The 20,772-nt window shown below is 45.4% G+C and overlaps 1 protein-coding gene across 2 annotated transcripts in view; it reads left to right on the top strand.

Annotated features, from left to right (window-relative positions):
• The window catches only part of SCAF8 (SR-related CTD associated factor 8), a 119,133-nt gene extending 102,663 nt beyond the window's left edge, over positions 1 to 16,470 (top strand). For both annotated transcript variants that reach the window (XM_070733743.1, XM_070733748.1), the window contains exon 21: positions 15,288 to 16,470. The gene's annotated coding sequence lies outside the window, so the exon portion shown is untranslated. The remainder of the gene's footprint in view (positions 1 to 15,287) is intronic.
• Positions 16,471 to 20,772: the final 4,302 nt, after the last annotated feature.

Genomic DNA, 20,772 nt, shown 5'->3' on the forward strand with positions numbered 1-20,772 from the left:
CATATTCCCTCGACTTAGCTTGCTGGAGACTTATGTTTGTCTCATTATCTCCGTCTCTCTCCTTTCTTTTCATCCCTGTTAAATATTTTTCCATGCTGTCTCTTAAGGGTTTTTTATCTGCACTTCATATCTCCTGCTCTGCTGTGTACTATTGTTCAGTGGAAACAACCCAGGGTCACGCGCCCTCCTGGCATTGCCCTGTGCTCTCCCGGGGAGGGCCCGCATCACTATTTGAGAAGCACTGCCTTAATGAAAGACATGTTGGCACGCTTGGCAGAGGGGAGGATCTTCAGAAAACTAGATCTTAAGAAAAGTGTATTACAGAGTTTGGATCAAACCAGTCAACAAGTAGAAGACCATGTTCAACTGTCCTTTAGTCTAGGGAGTTACAAGTTCAAGGTCATGCCATTCGGGCTACAGGGAGTACCCGCTGTATTAATTCAGCTTATAAATGAGGTGTTACAAAATCATTTATATAACGGGGTGCTCATGTACCTGTACATATTAATAGATCATCCACGTACATCAGGGAAGGCTAACACCTCTGGTGTAGGGGCATGTTGTGTCCTTGTATAGCAGCTCATTTTAGGACAGCTTTTAAGGTAGCTCATTCATCTTTGGTCCTCACCTGTCACTAAGTTCTCACCTGTGGTTCCTAGTAGCTGTAGCATGTGCAGCGGCCACACCCCAGGCAACAACTTTAACAGGCTGGCCAAACCAGGCTGAGAGTAGCCATTGGGTCATTGACCTTCAGTGTGATAGGGACTTGTCTATTGCAAGCATGTGAAGACAAATTTCAGTGGACTGGGCAGATGAAACCTATTAGAATAGGACAACAGTCATGAAGGCAGTCTCTGTAAGCGATGTGGTACACTAAGAGCACAGCAAGATGCAAAGGACGCCCTGGTCAACCACTGCACCCAGCTCATCTCCAACTGTCTCAACTCTTGTCCTGCTATTGGAGCAAGATGGAATCTTGAAAGAGAGCAAGGCTGACTATGTGCACCCCTCCCTCACTTTAATACAATTCACGCGCAAATCTTGATAGACACACACACACCAGTAAAGATGTCAAGGTCCTCTTCGAACACGATGGGCAAACATCATCATCATATCATATTATACATTATTATTTAAAATTAGATGGAAAAACAACTGCAGTTTTGAAATAATAAGGATTGTTTTAATTTAGACTTATATTCTAAGTGAGAAATGATTAGCCCTTCTATATTAACCATTTTTATTCCTGTGTTAAAAATATTAATTTGACTCTGAGTTAGAAATGTTATATTTCAGTTTATTCTGGATAAAATTAAAAGCTATAATCTTTTCACTAAAGTTAAATAATAACATATATAGCCAGATCCATAGCTAGTTGGTGTCCAATTTCTAGGCAATTTATAATAGCTTTCTTCCCACAGTACTTTAACTATAGTTAACTGAACAATGGTTTACTGAATTGCCTGGTTGCATATAACACTGCTTGAACTTTAACCACATTTGCAGAGTTTGCACAGCAGGCTCTACATAAATTCTCCAATCACCTTATAGCAGGGGTCGGGAACCTATGGCTCGCGAGCCAGATATGGCTCTTTTGATGGCCGTATCTGGCTCGCAGACAGGGCTCCTAGCACTGAGCACCCGCTCGCAGCTGTCCCCTGGCTCCTGCTCGATGCCACGGTTTTCGGCGCTGTCCTGCTGGGCCCCAAAGACGGAAGGCAGGAAGGAGGAGAGCTCCATTCTTCTCGCCTTTTTCCCGCCTTCCGTCTTTGGGGCACAGCAGGACAGCGCCGAAAACCGCGGCATCGAGCAGAAGCCGGGGGACAGCTGCGAGCGGGAGCCCCAGGAGGGAAGTACCGGCAGCGCCCCGCCCAGCTGAAGCTTCACTGGCGTCGGCGGCAAATGTCCTTTGTGGCCCGGTGGGAGGGGGGCTGCAGCGGCCGCAGACAGTCGCAGGGAGATGGCGGCGGCGAGAGGGAGCTCCAGCTGGGCTGGGGGTTTGGGGGGGCCGTGAACGCCGCCCGGAGCCAATGGCTTCTTTTGGGCATACTTGAATTCCTGCTGCTGGTAAGCGCGCGCGGGTGGCCGGGTGGGAAGGGCGAGGCGCGAGGGGGAGGCAAGTGGAGAAGCGGAGAGAGAGAGAAGTGGACCAAAAGAAAGAAAAGGGAAAGAGAGGGAGGGAAAGAGAAATGGAGAGGAAGGAAGGAGGGAGGGAGGGGAGGGAGGGAGAGAAGGAAGGAAGAGAAAGGAGGGTAGAAAGAGAGGGAGAGAGAGAGGAGAGAGAAAGGAAGAGGAGAGATAGAAAGGAAGAGAGAGAAAGAAAGAGGGATAGAAAGAGAGAGAGAGTGAGAGATGCTCAGTGAGCCTTTCTTTGAAGTTGCCTTTCTTTCTTTCTTTCTTTCTTTCTCTCTTTCTCTTTCTCTCTTGCTCTCTTGCTCTTTCATTCTTTTTTCTTTATCTTGCTTTCTTTCTTTCTCTTTCTTTCTCTCCTTCCTTCCCTCCTTCCATTTCTTTCATTCCCCCTCTCTATTTTTATTTCTCTTTCATTCTTTCTTTCTCTCTTTCTTGCTTTCTTTCTTGCTCTTTTTCTTTCTCTCTTTTACCTTCCCTTCCTCTATTTCTTCTTTTCTTTCTCCTTCCTACCTTCTTCCCTCCCTCCCTTCCTTCAGTCCTTCCTCTCTTACTCTCCCCTTTCATAAGTTTCCTTGCTTCCTTTCTCTGTTCCTGTCCCTTCCCCCTTTCTTTCTTTCTTTCTTTCTTTCCTTCCTTCCCTCCCTCCATTTCTTGCTTTCCTTCTCCTTCCTCCCTTGTTTCCTCCCTCATTCCCTTCTTTCACTCCTTCTTCTCTTACTCTCCCCTTTCACACCTTTCCTTGCTTTCTTTGCACCCTTCCTCTGTTCCTGTCCCTTCCCTCTTTCCTTCCTTCCTTCCCACCCTCCGTCCATTCATTCACCCATTCCTCTCTTGATCGCCCCTTTTACCATTCCTTCCTTCCTTCCTTCCGATGTGGGCCTGGGCCAGCAGAGTAGTTTGCTTTTGCACCCCGTCTCGAGCTCCCTTGGTGCCAACCCGGCCCTCCCCACTTCAGAGAGAAGGGGGAGAAAGAGAGAGAGAGAAAGAGAGAGATAAAAAGAGAAAGATAGAGGGAGGGAGAAAAAAGAGATAGAAAGAGACAAAGAGAGGGGGGGAGAAAGAGAGAGAGAAAGAAAGAGAGAAAGGGAGATACGTACGGCTCTCGCGGAATTATATTTCAAAATATGTGGCGTTTACGGCTCTCTTAGCCAAAAAGGTTCCTGACCCCTGCCTTATAGTAAATTTATCCATATTGCAGCAAACATATTTGCCTCCGTGCATTTTCATTTTATATTCACAATTTTTAGATTACATTTTCCAGATCTGTACTAAAGCAGAGGTCCCCAACCGCCGGTCCGCGGACCAGGACCGGGCCATTGGGGTTTTTCAGCCGGTCCGCGGCGGCGCTGACAGCTAGCTCCGCGGCCCTGCGCCTGGTCAGAGCTCGCGTGGAGGCTGCCTCTCTCCTCCTCCCATATTTCGCCCCCCTCCCAGCCTCCTGGCCGCATTCACCTTCCTCCGCCACCTCCAGCATCCAGCTCTTCCTCCGCTTCTCTACAAAATGACAGCCAAGCGGCGGCCCGGAGGCTGGGAGGGGGGCGGAGCACTTTGAATCCTGGCGGAAGCTGCTGCCCAAGTGCTCTTGGCCGGCGGGATTCAAAGTGCTGGGGTGGGGGTGTCCCGACAGCCCACCCCACCCCAGTGCTTCGCCTCCCGCTGGGCAAGAGCACTCGGGCAGCAGCTTCTGCTGGATACGGGTGATGGGTGGGACGAGCGGCGCGGAAGCCGGTGGCTGTGGCAGCTGCTGCAAGAGGCTTCCGCGCCGCTCTGTCCCACTCATCGCCCGTATCCAGCAGATAGGCTTTGAGTTTTTGGCTGGGGGGGGAGAAGTAGGACCTTCCTAACTCCCCCCCCAAGCCAAAATCACAAAGCCAGGCAGCCCCCAGCCGCCAAAGGAGCCTCCTGATTCTCCCCGCACTTCTGTCCCGCTCATTGCCCGTGTCTGGCAGAAGCTGCTGCCCGAGTGCTCTTGGCCAGCGGGATTCAAAGTGCTGGGGTGGGGGGTGTCCCAGCGGGACACAAACCAGTTTAGGAAAGATCTATGAGAAATTCAAAAAGACTACAGGTAGTCCTCAACTTACAACAGTTCATTTAGTGACTGCTCAAAGTTACAAGGTTCTGAAAAGAAGTGACTTATAGCCATTTTCACACTTATGACAGTTACAGCATCCTCATGGTCACACGATCAAAATTCAGATGCTTGGCAACTGGTTCGTATTTATGACGGTTGCAGTGTCCTGCGGTCATGCAGCAAAATCCATGATAAATCCAGATTCACTTAGCAAAACTTATTATTAACTTAACTAATGCAATGATTCACTTAACAGATGTGACAAGATAAGTCATAAAATGGGGAAAACTCACTTAACAAACATTTCGCTTAATGGCTGATTAATAACTGAAAAAACCTGAGTCCTAGCAAAAGGGATAAAAACATCAGGAAAATATAACCAAGAAAATACTTGTGTTAATAGTTTAAGTACAGGGGTGTCAAATTGGTGATCCATGGGCCGGATTCGTCATATGCAGGCCACGCCCACCCCAGCTCTGCAAAGGGGAAAAATATTGCGATATTCACTTGATGACAATGTTACACAGCGAGTGTCTACTAAAACACAACTATTCTAGTACAGGGATAGACCAAGTTGGCTCTTCTATGACTTGTGGACTTCAACTCCCAGAATTCCTGAGTCAATCATGCTAGCTCAGGAATTCTGGGAGTTGAAGTCCACATGTCATAGAAGAGCCAACTTTGCCTACCCCTGTTCTAGGAGAACAGGAAGGAAAGAGAAGCTGAAAAAACACTTTACATATGGTCTGGATTCATTATAAAAATGTTTGATTACCTACATAGTTGTATCATCTATCATTTATTGACACCAGCTGTTTATAAACAGCTGGTTTCAATAAAAAACATCATTTAGAGAAAAATTATGATATAGCAGAAGACAGACTTGGTGGTTGCAAATACTGTAAGAATTTTTAGCACAGTTATATGCGTGATGTGCATATGACGAATGGAATTTGGCCAATAGAAATGTTCTACAACAGCAATAAACTAGGGTTAAATTACAATAGTATTAGAATTAAAATGTTGAATAGCCAAATCATCAGGAACTATTAAGATACAGTCTGCAAGTATCTGCACGTTTTACAGTTGAATAACATCAAACGTGGACCAGGATTAAAATGTGATTAATAAAGAATCCATCCAAAGAGTGAGAAAGCTGATAAAGACAAAATTGAATGCTGAACACACCATCAAAGCCATCAATACCCAGGCCATTCCTCTCACATGATATACTGTTAGAATTATTAACTGGACACAACCAGAACTGGATAGTTTGGATCCCAAAACCAAGAAAGCTAATGACTATTTGCTATGCATTACATCCTCATACTGATATAGTAGACCAAAGAGATCCCCATAAATACTGATAGAGTAGACCAGTGATGGCAAAACGTTTTTCATCGGGTACCAAAAGAGAGTGCGCATGCGCAGTAGCGCATGCGCACATGCTCACACCCATAATGCAAAACCCTTCATCCCGCACATGCATGCACAGCTCCCCCATATGTGTGTAGACCTCACTGAAGCCTCCGGACTTCTCCGGATTTCTGGTAGGCCTGTTGGGCAAGGGAGAAAGCAGTTTTTCCCCTCCCCAGGCTTCAGAAAAGCTTCCTGAAGTTTGGGGAGGGCAAAAATCAGCCCAACTACAAGTTCATTTCTGAATTTCCGTTTGGGCTGTTTTTCGTCTTCCCTTGGCTTTAGGAAAGCTGCCTGAAGCTTGGTGAAGGCAAAAAACAGCCCAATGGGAAGTTTATTTCCAAATTTCCAGTAGGCCCGTTGTGTCCATTTTTCGCCATCCACACGCTCTAGGGATTTTCTGAAGCCTGGGGAGGATGAAAACGGCCTCCCCTACCCTCTGGAACACTGAAAATCAGCTGGCCGGCGCTGGAGCTGACTCAGATATGGCTCCATAGCCATAGGTTTGCCATCATGGAGTAGACTATACCTGCCCTGCGGAATTGGAACTGAGCTTTACTTCAACTCAAACCAACTGTTAAAGAGGAAAAGCATTTACTGACTGATTGCATAAAAAAGCAGCCGAGAACAAGCATTGATGCAAGTTAACAACTTGAGCTTACAAAATGTGCAGGAAGCAAGACACGAATATTGAAATAATGTAATGCAAAGAAGAAGAGAATGCTGCCAAGGAAAAGCACCACATGGTCACATTTCCACAAAAAATCAAGAGGAAAGTGGGTAAGAGAGTATTTCATAGCCTAGGAATCACACAGAGGAAGGTCTTCTCCTATATACCAGATATCTTGGTTTCTGGCAGTATAGAGTTTGTTTTGCTTATTCCCAGTACTGTAATTAAATTTAACAGAGCCTCTTTAGCTTATTCTGACAGTATAATTTAATTACAGTGATACCTTGTCTTACAAACTTAATTGGTTCCGGGATGAGGTTCTTAAGGTGAAAAGTTTGTAAGACGAAAAAATGTTTCCCATAGGAATCAATGGAAAAGCGATTAATGTGTGCAAGCCCAAAATTCACCCCTTTTGCCAGCCGAAGTGCCTGTTTTTGTACTGCTGGTTATCCCCTGAGGTTCCCCTCCATAGGAAACCCCATCTCTGAACTTCCGTGTTTTTGTGATGCTGCAGGAAAATCCCAGCAGCGCAAAAACGAGTGCTTCGCTGGCAACGGAAGTCCGGAGGTGGGGTTTCCCAGTGAAGGGAGCATCAGTAAAATTGCAGCATCGCAAAAACACCAAAGTCCTCGAAACCCCACTTCCGGACCTCTGTATTTTTGCGATGCTGCAATTTCACTGAGGCTCCCCTCGCTGGGAAACACCACCTCCGGACTTCTGTTGCCAGCGAAGTGCCTGTTTTTGCGCTGCTGGGATTCCTCTGCTGGGATTCTCCTGCAGCATCACAAAAACACGGAAGTCCAGAGGTGGTGTTTCCCATAGAGGGGAGCCTCAGGGGAATCCCAGCAGCGCAAAAACAGGTGCTTCGCTGGCAACGGGAGTCCGGATGTGGTGCATCCCAGCGGCGGCGGTGGGTTTGTAAGGTGAAAATAGTTTGTAAGAAGAAGCAAAAAAATCTTAAACCCCAGATTTGTGTCTCGAAAAGTTTGTATGACGAGGCGTTTGTAAGACGAGGTGTCACTGTACATAGAGTTGAACTAGTAATGTAACTGGCTGAAAAAAGACGTCTTCTTAGAACATTTCAACTGTTTTAAGGAATCAGATGCGATATTTTAGAGTCCCTCTGATAACAAGTAATGTGGCTGGTTTCTTCTTTGCTCCTTTTGTACCAAACAAGCCAGTTGGTCCATCTTGCCTAGCCATTTGTTATTCCTCCTCTTTAATGCCTTCTTAATAGACACTCTCCTGGATGGAACTGTGGATTGTCAACATGCAAATAATGTTCTTTTGTAGTTCTTTCTTACTGTTGTCTATAAGCATCAGAGATGGGTTCCTACCGGTTTGGACTGGTTCTATAGAACCAGTAGCATGAATTTCCCCCCGCTGGCTGAACTGGCAGCAATGGCCGGCTAATTATGCCCCCAAACTGTCTTGGCGGCATTATCTTGTTTTTCGCTTCTGAGCATGTGCAGAAGCTGTTTTTGCTTCTGCACATGTGCAGATTTGGGTTTTTAGCACAGCGCATGCACGCCCACACACATGCCCACACAGTGAGTGAGGAAGAGAACCAGCAGCAGGGTAAGTCAAAACCCACCCATGATAAGAATGCTTCCCTGAAAACCATTATTTGGTTGTTTTCTTGCAGAGATTTCATTAATTAATTAATTAATTAAATTAGTCTGCGGAGACGGGCGGCATATAAATCTAAATAAATAAAATAAATAAATAAATAAATAAATTTGACTTCCATGCCGCCCAATTCCAAAGGACTCAGGGTGGCTTACAACAATGTAAAATTACAAACAACAATAAAAAGAAGTCAAGAAAAAAACAGTCTAAATTCTAAAACCCTAATTGAAACTCATAAAAACAATTCAATAACACACGTACTTGCCATTCATACAAATTCATATACGCAGTCAAGCTAGTGGTTGATTTAGGGCCCTAAACTAGGTAACAACTAGGTAACAAACTAGGGGTGGCGCAGCAGGTAGAGTGCTGTACTGCAGGCCACTGAAGCTGACTGTAGATCTGTAGGTCAGCGGTTCAAATCTCATCACCGGCTCAAGGTTGACTCAGCCTTCCATCCTTCCGAGGTGGGTAAAATGAGGACCCGGATTGTGGGGGCAATATGCTGGCTCTGTTAAAAAGTGCTATTGCTAACATGTTGTAAGCCGCCCTGAGTCTAAGGAGAAGGGCGGCATAAAAATTGAATAAATAAATAAATAAACAACATCAGCATATGATGAGGTTATCTATTTTGGCTAATGAAACATCTGCAAGAAAACAACCGAGCTCAGAAAACATCAGGGACCCCTCAATTGTGAATTCCCCTCAGGACTATTGTAAGAAACCCACAATAGTCCTGAGTTTGCAATATTTATTGAGTTAGAATGCTTTGGTGCCTGAACAATAGCAGTTTGGCTATTTCATTATTTTTTAAAAAAATTTAAGCAATGCAAATAATGCAACTTTATTGTTGAATGTCCATACCGATGAAGTATGTAAAACTGCACATTTTAAGGATTAAATGCCATTTGAGCTTTTTCCAAAATTTCCTCTTTAATTTTTGGATATTTCAGAATATTTCAGAATGATACAAATGTTAATTTCATCTTCAGAGGTAGATTCACTATGAGAATTCCAAAGCCAGAGACAAACATCTAGAGCCTCTTCTTGGATCTCTCAGCATTTCTTAAGTTAATCATTTCTGTTTTTTAACTGTTGTGTTCACATATTTTTAAATGAGGTAGCCTTGTAGCAATTATAGCATCCATCATTCATTCTCAGAATTGATCCAAAATGTTTTTTAGACTCCTGATCTCTGTGATGAGAGCAATCTTTTGGAAAATCAGTGTATTTAGTATGAAATAGCCAAAAATTGACAGTGAATTGTTTTCACTTGAGGTTCTAAACATTTCTGCGGTGTTTTTTTACTTGTCATCTGCTGGGGAAATGTTGAGAATGGATGTGGAATGTATGCAAAAACGTTGAAAATAATATTTTCGTGACATCCGTGTTGATTAGCTGCATAAACCCATTATGTCTCCAGCCTTACTGACTTCATTGTTTGATTTATGTTTAAACATTCTTTCATAAGCCTTTAAACAGATATATATAACAGAAGGGCCATTTATTTCATCCTTACAGTATGAAATCTCCCATTATTTCTCAGAGGTTTTCCCCACTCTGCTATGTATCAACACTTCTAACTGTAAATCGTATACTACTTTGCTCTGATAGTGATCTTGCTATTTTACTACTTTCCTCCGATAAGTCCAAGCAATAAGGATCCTCTCTTTGTATTTCCACTTCTATAGCCAGTGTATACCAAATTGTAATGCTCAAGCATGATTCCGTCATGTTTTATGCCGGGACTGTTCAGAGAATCAAAGTACAGCTTTCCTAAGTCAATGGCCTATGTCAGTGATGGTGAACCTTTTTTCCCTCAGGTGCCGAAAGTGTGCGCAGGTATACTGTTGCACGTGCGCGAGTGTCCACACCCATAATGCAGTGCCCCTCCCACATGTCCTGCCCCCTGTACATGCATGAATGACCCCACCACGCATGAATTCGTGACTTCTCCCTGTTTTGGCCTCACATCCCCAAACAGCTGTGGTAGAGGGGAAAATCCTCCCATCCCCAAACAGACCTGGGAGGGGGGAAGCCTCTTTCCCCAAATGGAGCTGGGAGGGGGGGAAGCCTCTTTCCCCAAACGGAGCTGGGAGGGGGGGGGAAGCCTCTTTCCCCAAATGGAGCTGGGGGGGAAGCCTCTTTCCCCAAACGGAGCTGGGAGGGGGGGGAAGCCTCTTTCCCCAAATGGAGCTGGGGGGGAAGCCTCTTTCCCCAAATGGAGCTGGGAGGGGGGGAAGCCTCTTTCCCCAAACGGAGCTGGGAGGGGGGAAAGCCTCTTTCCCCAAATGGAGCTGGGGGGGAAGCCTCTTTCCCCAAACGGAGCTGGGAGGGGGGGGAAGCCTCTTTCCCCAAATGGAGCTGGGGGGGAAGCCTCTTTCCCCAAATGGAGCTGGGAGGGGGGAAGCCTCTTTCCCCAAACGGAGCTGGGAGGGGGGGAAGCCTCTTTCCCCAAATGGAGCTGGGAGGGGGGAAGCCTCTTTCCCCAAACGGAGCTGGGAGGGGGGGAAGCCTCTTTCCCCAAACGGAGCTGGGAGGGGGGGAAGCCTCTTTCCCCAAATAGAGCTGGGGGGGGAGCCTCTTTCCCCAAACGGAGCTGGGAGGGGGGGGAAGCATCTTTCCCCAAATGGAGCTGGGGGGGAAGCCTCTTTCCCCAAATGGAGCTGGGAGGGGGGAAGCCTCTTTCCCCAAACGGAGCTGGGAGGGGGGGAACCCTCTTTCCCCAAATGGAGCTGGGGGGGGAAGCCTCTTTCCCCAAATGGAGCTGGGAGGGGGGGGGAAAGCCTCTTTCCCCAAACGGAGCTGGGAGGGGGGGAAGCCTCTTTCCCCAAATGGAGCTGGGGGAGGGAAGCCTCTTTCCCCAAATGGAGCTGGGGGGGGAAGCCTCTTTCCCCAAATGGAGCTGGGAGGGGGGAAGCCTCTTTCCCCAAATGGAGCTGGGAGGGGGGGGAAAGCCTCTTTCCCCAAACGGAGCTGGGAGGGGGGAAAGCCTCTTTCCCCAAATGGAGCTGGGGGGGAAGCCTCTTTCCCCAAATGGAGCTGGGAGGGGGGGAAGCCTCTTTCCCCAAATGGAGCTGGGGGGGAAGCCTCTTTCCCCAAACGGAGCTGGGAGGGGGGGAAGCCTCTTTCCCCAAACGGAGCTGGGAGGGGGGGAAGCCTCTTTCCCCAAACGGAGCTGGGAGGGGGGGAAGCCTCTTTCCCCAAACAGAGCTGGGAGGGGGGGAAGCCTCTTTCCCCAAACGGAGCTGGGAGGGGGGGAAGCCTCTTTCCCCAAACGGAGCTGGGAGGGGGGGAAGCCTCTTTCCCCAAATGGAGCTGGGGGGGGGAGCCTCTTTCCCCAAACGGAGCTGGGAGGGGGGGAAGCCTCTTTCCCCAAATGGAGCTGGGGGGGAAGCCTCTTTCCCCAAATGGAGCTGGGAGGGGGGAAGCCTCTTTCCCCAAACGGAGCTGGGAGGGGGGGAACCCTCTTTCCCCAAATGGAGCTGGGGGGGGAAAGCCTCTTTCCCCAAATGGAGCTGGGAGGGGGGGGGGAAAGCCTCTTTCCCCAAACGGAGCTGGGAGGGGGGGAAGCCTCTTTCCCCAAATGGAGCTGGGGGAGGGAAGCCTCTTTCCCCAAATGGAGCTGGGGGGGGGAAGCCTCTTTCCCCAAATGGAGCTGGGAGGGGGGAACCCTCTTTCCCCAAATGGAGCTGGGGGGGGAAAGCCTCTTTCCCCAAATGGAGCTGGGAGGGGGGGAAAGCCTCTTTCCCCAAACGGAGCTGGGGGGGGGGGAAGCCTCTTTCCCCAAATGGAGCTGGGGGAGGGAAGCCTCTTTCCCCAAATGGAGCTGGGGGGGGAAGCCTCTTTCCCCAAATGGAGCTGGGAGGGGGGAAGCCTCTTTCCCCAAATGGAGCTGGGAGGGGGGGAAAGCCTCTTTCCCCAAATGGAGCTGGGAGGGGGGGAAAGCCTCTTTCCCCAAATGGAGCTGGGAGGGGGGAAGCCTCTTTCTCCAAACGGAGCTGGGAGGGAGGGAAAGCCTCTTTCCCCAAATGGAGCTGGGAGGGGGGGGGGAAGCCTCTTTCCCCAAACGGAGCTGGGTGGGCGGGGGGAATTTTCCTTTCCTCAAACGGAATTGGGAGGGTAGGGGGAAGTTTCCCTTCCCCAAATGGAGCTGTGAGGGGAAGAAGCCTCCTTCAAACAGAGGTGAAAGGAGGGAAAAACCTTGCGTGGCCAAATAACGCTGAGGTAAAATCTCCAGAGATCTGGGAAGGCACTGGTGGCATAAAGTGAGGAGAAAGTCTGAGCTTGTGTGACCCAAAAATCAGCTGGCCAGCGGGAGGCACTGGCACATGCGCAGTGGAGCTAAGATGATCAACGTCACGTGTGCCTGCAGAGAGAGCTTCGCATGCCACTTGTGGCACACAAGCCATAGGTTCGCCATCACGGGCTTATGTGCACAGGATTACTCTTGCAGTTTTAATCCATCTTAATGTTTTGAAAGTTACACCCTGTTATGCCCTTTGAAATATTTGAGGTAGCAAGAAAGGGGCTGGAAAGATTTTAACTAGATAATTATTCTTACATTGTTCTGCATGAAGAGAAACCTTGCAATCATGACCTGTCTTGTCTTTTGTAGGTGCAGCTTCAAATAAAAGTACAGTGGTACCTCGGTACTCGACCACAATTCGTTCCAGAAGTGTGGTCGAGAACCGATTTGGTCGAGTACCGAATTTATTTATCCCATAGGAAATAATGGAAATGGATTTAATTGGTTCCCAGCCCCTGTTAACTCGCTGGGAACCAATTAAAAATCTATTTTCTTTATTTCCAATGGGATAAATAAATTCGCTACTCCAAGCTGCAGGAAAGGTGGGGGCTGCTGCAATCCCGGCAGCTTTGGGGGGCTCTTTTCCTCATTGCTTCTTTTTATTACCTGTAAGCAGCTTCCAAAACTTTCTCGTTCCTTGTGGCTGCAACAGCGGCGATTTCCCTTCCAGTAGCAAGAGCGCCAGGAACGTCACGTGATGAATGGAAGCTGCTGGAGCCAAAGCAGCTTCCCTTCATTACGTGACGTTCCCGGCGCTCTTGCTACTGGAAGGGAAATCGCCGCTGTTGCAGCCACAGGGAACGAGAAAGTTTTGGAAGCTGCTTACAGGTAATAAAAGGAAGCAATGAGGAAAGGAGCCCCCAGAAGCTGCCATCCCGGCAGCTTCAGGGGGCTGAGGAGCTCTCTAAGAGCTCCAAGCTGCAGGAAGGGTGGGGGCTGCTGCAATCTTGGCAGCTTCTTTCCTCATTGCTTCCTTTTATTACCTGTAAGCAGCTTCCAAAACTTTCTCGTTCCCTGTGGCTGCAACAGCGGCGATTTCCCTTCCAGTAGCAAGAGCGCCGGGAACGTCACGTGATGAAGGGAAGCTATTTATTTTGTTCAATGTTATTTTCTCATGAATTCTGCGGGTAAAATTTTTTAAAAAGTAAATGCCTTATACGGGTAGTCCGTGATTTACAACATTTCGTTTAGTGACCATTTGAAATTACAGTGGCACTGAAAAAGTGTCATGACCGTTTTTTCATACTTACAACTGTTGCAGCATTCCCACAGCCATGTGATCAAAATTTGGGTGCTGATTCATGCTTATGACGGTTGCAGTGTCCCAGGGTCATGTGATCATCTTTTGTGACCATCCGATAAGCAACATTAATGGGGAAGGCAGATTTATTTAACAACTGTGTTACTAATTTAACAACTGCAGTGATTCCTATAACCACTGTGGATGGAAAGGTCGTACCTGAGTCCTACGGGATTAGGTGGCATATAAATCAAATAAATTTAATTTAATTAATTAGTACAATGCTAAAACTCGGTTAGCAACTATCTCACTTAGCAAACATGTGTAATTTTGTTCAGAAAAGTAAGCAGAATAATTATTGAAGTTGGTGTGGGATAGTTATTGTAACAATAGTTATCAAAGCTCATGGTTTTCTAGGAAGATGCTGAAAGAATGTTGAATGTGAATTCAAAGGTACAGTGTTCCCTCGATTTTCACGGGGGATGCGTTCCGAGACCGCCTGCGAAAGTCGAATTTCCGCGAAGTAGAGATGCGGAAGTAAATACACCATTTTTGGCTATGGACAGTATCACAAGCCAGCCCTTAAGACTTTAAACCCCTAAATTACCATTTCCCATTCCCTTAATAACCATTTACTCACCATTATTACTGGTACTCACCATTGAATAAGACAATTAGTGATCCTGATATTTATAAACATAATTATTTATTAACATTTTTTTTTTTGCTATTTATTTGCAAAAATTATTAGTTTGGCGATGACATGTGACATCATTGGGTGGGAAAAACCGTGGTATAGGAAAAAAACCCGTGAAGTATTTTTAATTAATATTTTTGGAAAAACCGTGGTACAGTAATACCTCATGATACGAACTTAATTGGTGCAAGGAGGAGGTTCGTAAGACGAAAGGTTCGTAAGACGAACCATTGTTTCCCATAGGAAACAATGTAAAGTCAATTAATCCATGCAACCAAAAAAACCCCCGCAAAAAAAACGGCTTTCGGCGACTGCTGGGAAGCCGCGCGGCTGTTTTAAAAGGTGACAGCCGGCCTGGGGGGCTTCCCAGCACCCCCCCCTGAAGCCCCCCAGGCCGGCTGCGACCTTTTAAAACACCCGCGCCGCTTCGCAGCTGTCTCCTGAAGCCGAACGCTAAAGCCAAACTTCTGCGTTCGGCTTCGGGAGACAGCTGCGAAGCGGTGCGGGTGTTTTAAAAGGTCGCAGCCGGCCTGGGGGGCTTGCCAGCACCCCCCCCCCAAACCCGGGTTTGGGGTTCGGGGGGTGCTGGCAAGCCCCCCAGGCCGGCTGCGACCTTTTAAAACACCCGCGCCGCTTCGCAGCTGTCTCCTGAAGCCGAACGCTAAAGCCGAACTTCCGCGTTCGGCTTCGGGAGACAGCTGCGAAGCGGCGCGGGTGTTTTAAAAGGTCGCAGCCGGCCTGGGGGGCTTCCCAGCCGGCGTTCGGGAGGCTTCTGGGAAGCCCCGCCGCCCGGCTGTCACCTTTTAAAACAGCCGCGCGGCTGTCACCTTTTAAAACAGCCGCGCGGCTTTCCAGCAGTCTCCGAACGCCGGTTCGTAACTCGAAAAAAGTTCGTAAGAAGAGGCAAAATTTTTCTGAACCCCGGGTTCGTATCACGAGTTGTTCGTAAGACGAGGGGTTCGTATCTTGAGGTACCACTGTATAGGCTATTCGCGAAGTTCGAACCCGCGAAAATCGAGGGAACACTGTACTTTAAATTTTTCTTTCAATGTTAGTGTCTCTGTATTTTGGGAATTCGCATTTTTTAAAAATCATACTAGTAATTATTCCTTTTGTCAACAGGCAATATGATGAAGGAGGTTGTGGCAACTTTACCGTATGCTGGGCTCGGCAGACTTAAATGAGAAGTACTTCTGTGTTCTAATGGGCACCACATCGCATCTTGATTATGAAGTATTAGAAGGAAGGAACCTGGCCTGGCATATTGAGGAGGCAATGTGTGCCAAAACACACATTCTGATTCTTTAAAAAATAGAGATTGCAAACATATCTACCAGTATTACCTGTCTGGAGCAGGCTTAATTTTATAAATTGAAAGAAATAAACTCCATGAGTTTTTTTAAAAAGAATACTCTTTTTTCCTATGTTTTTGAGGATTATTTGTTCAAATGAAAGTTTTGCATCCAGTAGAGAGAAAGGCTCTTCTGCAGGATCAGAAGATAACACTGTACTGTAAATTATAACTAAACCCATATCTTCTAATGTTATTAATCAAAGAACAGGTTGCAAGAAAAATATTTAGTGGTTTTGCTTTCTGAAATGTGTCGCTAAGAGGTTCCATTTGATGTAACACCATATGTGCAGTCACTGTATAGATGCTACATTAAGGATATGCCCTTGGTTCTAGACATTTCATTCAGCAAGTGGTCAGTGTCAAACTACATGTTCTGCAATCTTTGACTATAATCTTTGTCCATAAGCAATTAAATCTGTTACACAGAAAGTCTTGAAGAAGGGTTGAGACAACCACAGAAGACCTGAGCCTTTTTAGGTTCTTGAATCCCAAAGCCTTCAGAATTTTAGAAGAATGTGAAATTAAATTGCAAAGCCTGTACTTCTCCTCAATCAACTTTTTGGCTTTTTGTTAACATTGAAAAAGTGAGGTCCAAATAGAAGTTATTGATGATAAAATAAAGCACTATAATGAATTCATTTTAAAAGGCACTCAGTGGACACCTTAAAAATGATCCCAGCTCAAAGCTTTTATCTACATTCCAGGTTCAAACATGTAGACCTGGTTTACTGATCAGCTTTAGAGAGGAAAAAAAGCAATGTGGTTATGTACCACACACAGGAAACGTCTCTCTTAAGTTCGTTTTCTTAGAGAAGTAATGGGACAGTTATTCAAAATGTTGTAGCTTATGATCTTGTGGAAACTTCAGCAAAACCATTCCCCTTATGCTGTACTTGCATGGTGACAAGAGTTTTGGACTTGTGTAACCATTAAAAAAAAAGATGCAGAGTCCCATTTTTGTCATCAGTTTCTTCACCTGGTAAGGCTATGAATCGTACAGTTTGACCTCCTCACTACCATGATAACACCTTAACCCTAACCTTCTCTCATCTGGCGCTGTTTCTGTTGGTTGAGATGGCAACCACGAAATCCCAGCTTCCTTGACTATTCATGATGCTAGCAGCGAATTGTAATTCTAGCCAATTTTGTGCGCAGCAGCTTGAGAAACGTTGCATAAAACCTACTCATTTAGGTACCTTGCCTTTACAGTATAACAAGTAACAGCATAGATATGAACACAGTGAAAATCAACATTCTATCGCATTTTTTATTTAAAAATGTATAAATTAGTACACAAAATTAGTTCAAAATTTTGAAGAGTGGGTTGTACTTGCACATGCCCATGTTCCAGCTACATCCACCATCCATAATGTTGTTCCTCTGAAACTTCTACTGCTCTGGTTGTTCTAATTATGGCTCTTGATTTGTGTGCTTCTTTATCTAAATTCTAATTTATTTTTTTATCACACACAAAAAAGTGAGCTTTAAAACATAACTACACGATGATCCTACAAACTCTCTCTATGTTCTCCAATAGGACAAGGGCATTTTTAAAACCAACTACCATTTTTTAAACAATAGCCACATTTGAATTGATTTTAATAGTGGTATTTTATTATATTGAGGTCTATGTATTTCCCCCTAATGGCTCAATTAACCTGTTTCAATGTCTTAAAGGAAAATAATGGATCAGCAGAGCTCAACAGGCTCCTATGAGACATTCTTGAAGAAATGTTTGGAGCAATGAATATTCGAAGGAGAAAGGAGGAAATCCTTACAAATGTGTGCCTGACCTTATCCACCAGGGTGTTATGTTCTAGGATATGATTTCTAATTGTGTTCATGTTATTTAACACAAGGCATTTCTTAAGTGTAATTTGAATTTGCCAAGTTATGCTTGTGTAGTCATACAGTTATAGTATTGTCCATCTGATGAATAATTCTTTGTGGCTAAATAGAGCATTAAGAAAAAAAAATTAAATAAGTTTACATTTTTCAGTCTGAAGTGTCTGATGATATTTGAATATTAAGCTATTCCTAGTAACTATTTTCAATTCCCACTAACTATTTTCAATCTGTCCACTGAATAGTTGCCCTTTTATAAAGTAACAGTAAAGCACATACGTGCTAGTTGTTCCTGACTCTAGGGGGCGGTGCTCATCTCCATTTCTAAGCCAAAGAGCCAGTGCTGTATGATGACGATTCTGTGGTCATGTGGCCGGCATGACTAAACGCCAAAGGCGCATGCAATGCCGTTACCTTCCCACCAAGGTGGTCCCTATTTTCCAATTGCATGCTTTCTGCTAGTTCAACAGAAGCTGAAGCAAGTAACGGAATCTCACTCCGTTATGTGGCGCTAGGGATTCAAACTGCCGACCTTTTTGATCCTCAAGCTCAGTGTCTTAGCCACTGAGCCACCGCGTCCCCATTTATAGAATAATCCAAATGTGGCATAAAAATTGTCTCACTCACAAAGAGAATATAGATTCCCTGTAGTATGGCATAAAATTGTATCATATGCAGTAGATAGAAGCCCAGATACTTTCATAGTAAGTACTGTCTCTTATAATCCTAACCTGCATGATTTATAGCAGCGTTTATTAAACTATTGAGGGATTATTGACATCTTTAGTAAAAAGATAATCAGAAATGAACAAATTTTCCTCAAACAGAATCTATTCGCATTGACTAAATTTCCTATTACTGTACCTGAAAGTTCAAAAAAATTAGAAATAAAAAAATGTTTTATAAGTTTGATTAGCCAACAGCCCAGCAATTTGCCTTCTATGATTGAGATAAAATTGAAAATCAACATTGAATACGGGTAGTCTTCGATTTACAACAGTTCATTTAATGACAGTTTAAAGTCACAATGGCACTGAAAAAGTGACTTCTGACACTTTTTCACACTTATGAACATTGCAGCAGCCTCAGGGTCATATGATCAACAGAGACTTGGCAACTGACTCAATGCTTATAATATTTGCAGTGTCCTAGGGTCATGTGATCACTTTTTGCAACGTCTGACAAAGTCAACGTAGGAGTTAGATTCACTTAACAACCATGTTAGATTAGAGTAGATTAGATTTATTGGATTTATATGCCGCCCCTCTCCGTAAACTCGGGGCGGCTCACAACAATGGTAAACAAAACATAGTAACAAATTTTGCAATCTAAATTACAGTTTTAAGTTAAAAAATCCATAAGAACCCCAATATATAAAAAAACAAGCACACAATCGAATCATACACAAAAACTACATGGGCAAGGGGGAGATGTTTCAATTCCCCTATGCTTGACGGCAGAGGTGGGTTTTAAGGTGTTTCCGAAAGGCAAGGAGGGTGGGGGCAATCCTAATCTCTGGGGGGAGCTGGTTCCAGAGGGTCGGCGCCACCACAGAGAAGGCTCTTCCCCTGGGTCCCGCCTCACAACTGCCATGATTGACTGGCAAAAAAAGGTCATAAATGGGGTAAAATTTACTTAACAACTGTCTCACTTAGCAGCAGAAATTTTAGGCTCAATTGCAGTCATAAGGACTACCTATAAAATTCTGTATCCTATTCACACATTTAAAAGACATGGTAGAAGTAGGCTATTAGGATTACAATATAGGTAATGATCAAATCTGGCTTAAGGCTGAATTCCTGAATCCTGAAGAAAGATATGACCTTGGAAGAGAAACAATCCTCCTAGGGGGGGTTGCTACTTACCACCTTCTTCGGGTTGCCAGTGTGCACGCCCACGCGTCCCAGCGAGACTTCGCTTCTGCGCATGCACAGGCAGCAAAATCTTGTGAGAGTACATGTGCGTGCATGCAAGATTTCATCATTTTTTTTCCTTCTGCGTATGCACAGAAGCAAAAAATTGCCAAAATCTTGCGCACCCGTGCATTTCCTCACCACTAAAGCTGACTGTAGATCTGTAGGTCAGCGGTTCAAATCTCATCACCGGTTCAAGGTTGACTCAGCCTTCCATCCTTCCGAGGTGGGTAAAATGAGGACCCGGATTGTGGGGGCAATATGCTGGCTCTGTTAAAAAGTGTTATTGCTAACATGTAAGCCACCCCGAGTCTAAGGAGAAGGGCAGCATAAAAAAAAAATCAAATAAATAAATGAACTTTGTTTCCTGCGCATGCGCACAAGCAAAATCTTGCTGGGATTTGCACAGGCGTATGCCACAACCCAAAATTGTGTGCGCATCTTCCATTTTACTAGCAGTAGGCAGTGTGGACCATGCCAGGTAGGAACCTGATACGGAATCCTCCCTTATCCAGTCTCTAGATCAGGGGTGTCAAACTCATGTCGTCACCGACGGCATTACATGACATATCGGGACTTTTTCCTCCTTCGCTAAACCAGGTGTGGGCATGGCCAGTGCCTGATGCATATGGCCCGTGGGCAGGAGTGGGCTGCTACCCGGGGAGAGGGGGGAACGCAATGTGGTAGCAAAAATGGAACTGCACCCCAGAGCACCCAATTTGCACTGAAAGATGTGGAAAGAAAATGCAGGGTGTCCTGTATAAGCCACACCCACAGTCCGGTAGTAAAAAATTTGGATCCCTTCACTGCCCATGGGCCAGGAGTCTGACAGCCCTGCTCTAGATTCTCCAGTGTCTGAAATTACAGTCTTAACTGGAGACCTGACTGGAGTAAGAAATTGAAAGGTTCCAAGTTCTCTCAGATCTCTGCCATACTCGAAATCCATGAAACATGTAGATCAGCTCAGTTATACTTCCTATTATAAGCAATATAAGGGATTTCTTTCCAATTAGAAAGGTTATTTCTTCCTATTTTTGCACTGTATTTTTGTACTGTATTTTTGTACTGGTCCTTTGATAGCAGAGCACCTGGAAGCGTTGGACTGTTCTGCCACCAGAGAATTCCAACCAGCCGATGGCATTGATCCATCAGAAATCTTGAAGTGGATGCCTAATGAATGACTCTTCAATGGCATTTTTGTTCTCCTTGTGTGTTTCATAGACTTGATGTTTGTTTGCTGATTTTATTTCTATGCTGCCTGAAGTATTTATGTCACTTCTTGCCATGCCTGTCCTCTTAAGTCCTGCTCTCCAGATGGAACTGCAAAAGAGCTCTTCCATAGGTTGAAGAGCAATATTCTGACAAGGGTATGAAGTTGAAATGTCTTGTTCTCTGTGATTCAAAAGTCTTCATTTCTCACATTTGGATAAGCCCACCTTTGTGAATAGCATATGAATATTTACAAGGTTTACCCTCCTTTCTTCTCTTTCTGAAA

The sequence above is a fragment of the Erythrolamprus reginae genome, chromosome 1 (assembly GCF_031021105.1).
Source record: "Erythrolamprus reginae isolate rEryReg1 chromosome 1, rEryReg1.hap1, whole genome shotgun sequence".
In the NCBI taxonomy this organism is placed as follows: domain Eukaryota; kingdom Metazoa; phylum Chordata; class Lepidosauria; order Squamata; family Dipsadidae; genus Erythrolamprus; species Erythrolamprus reginae.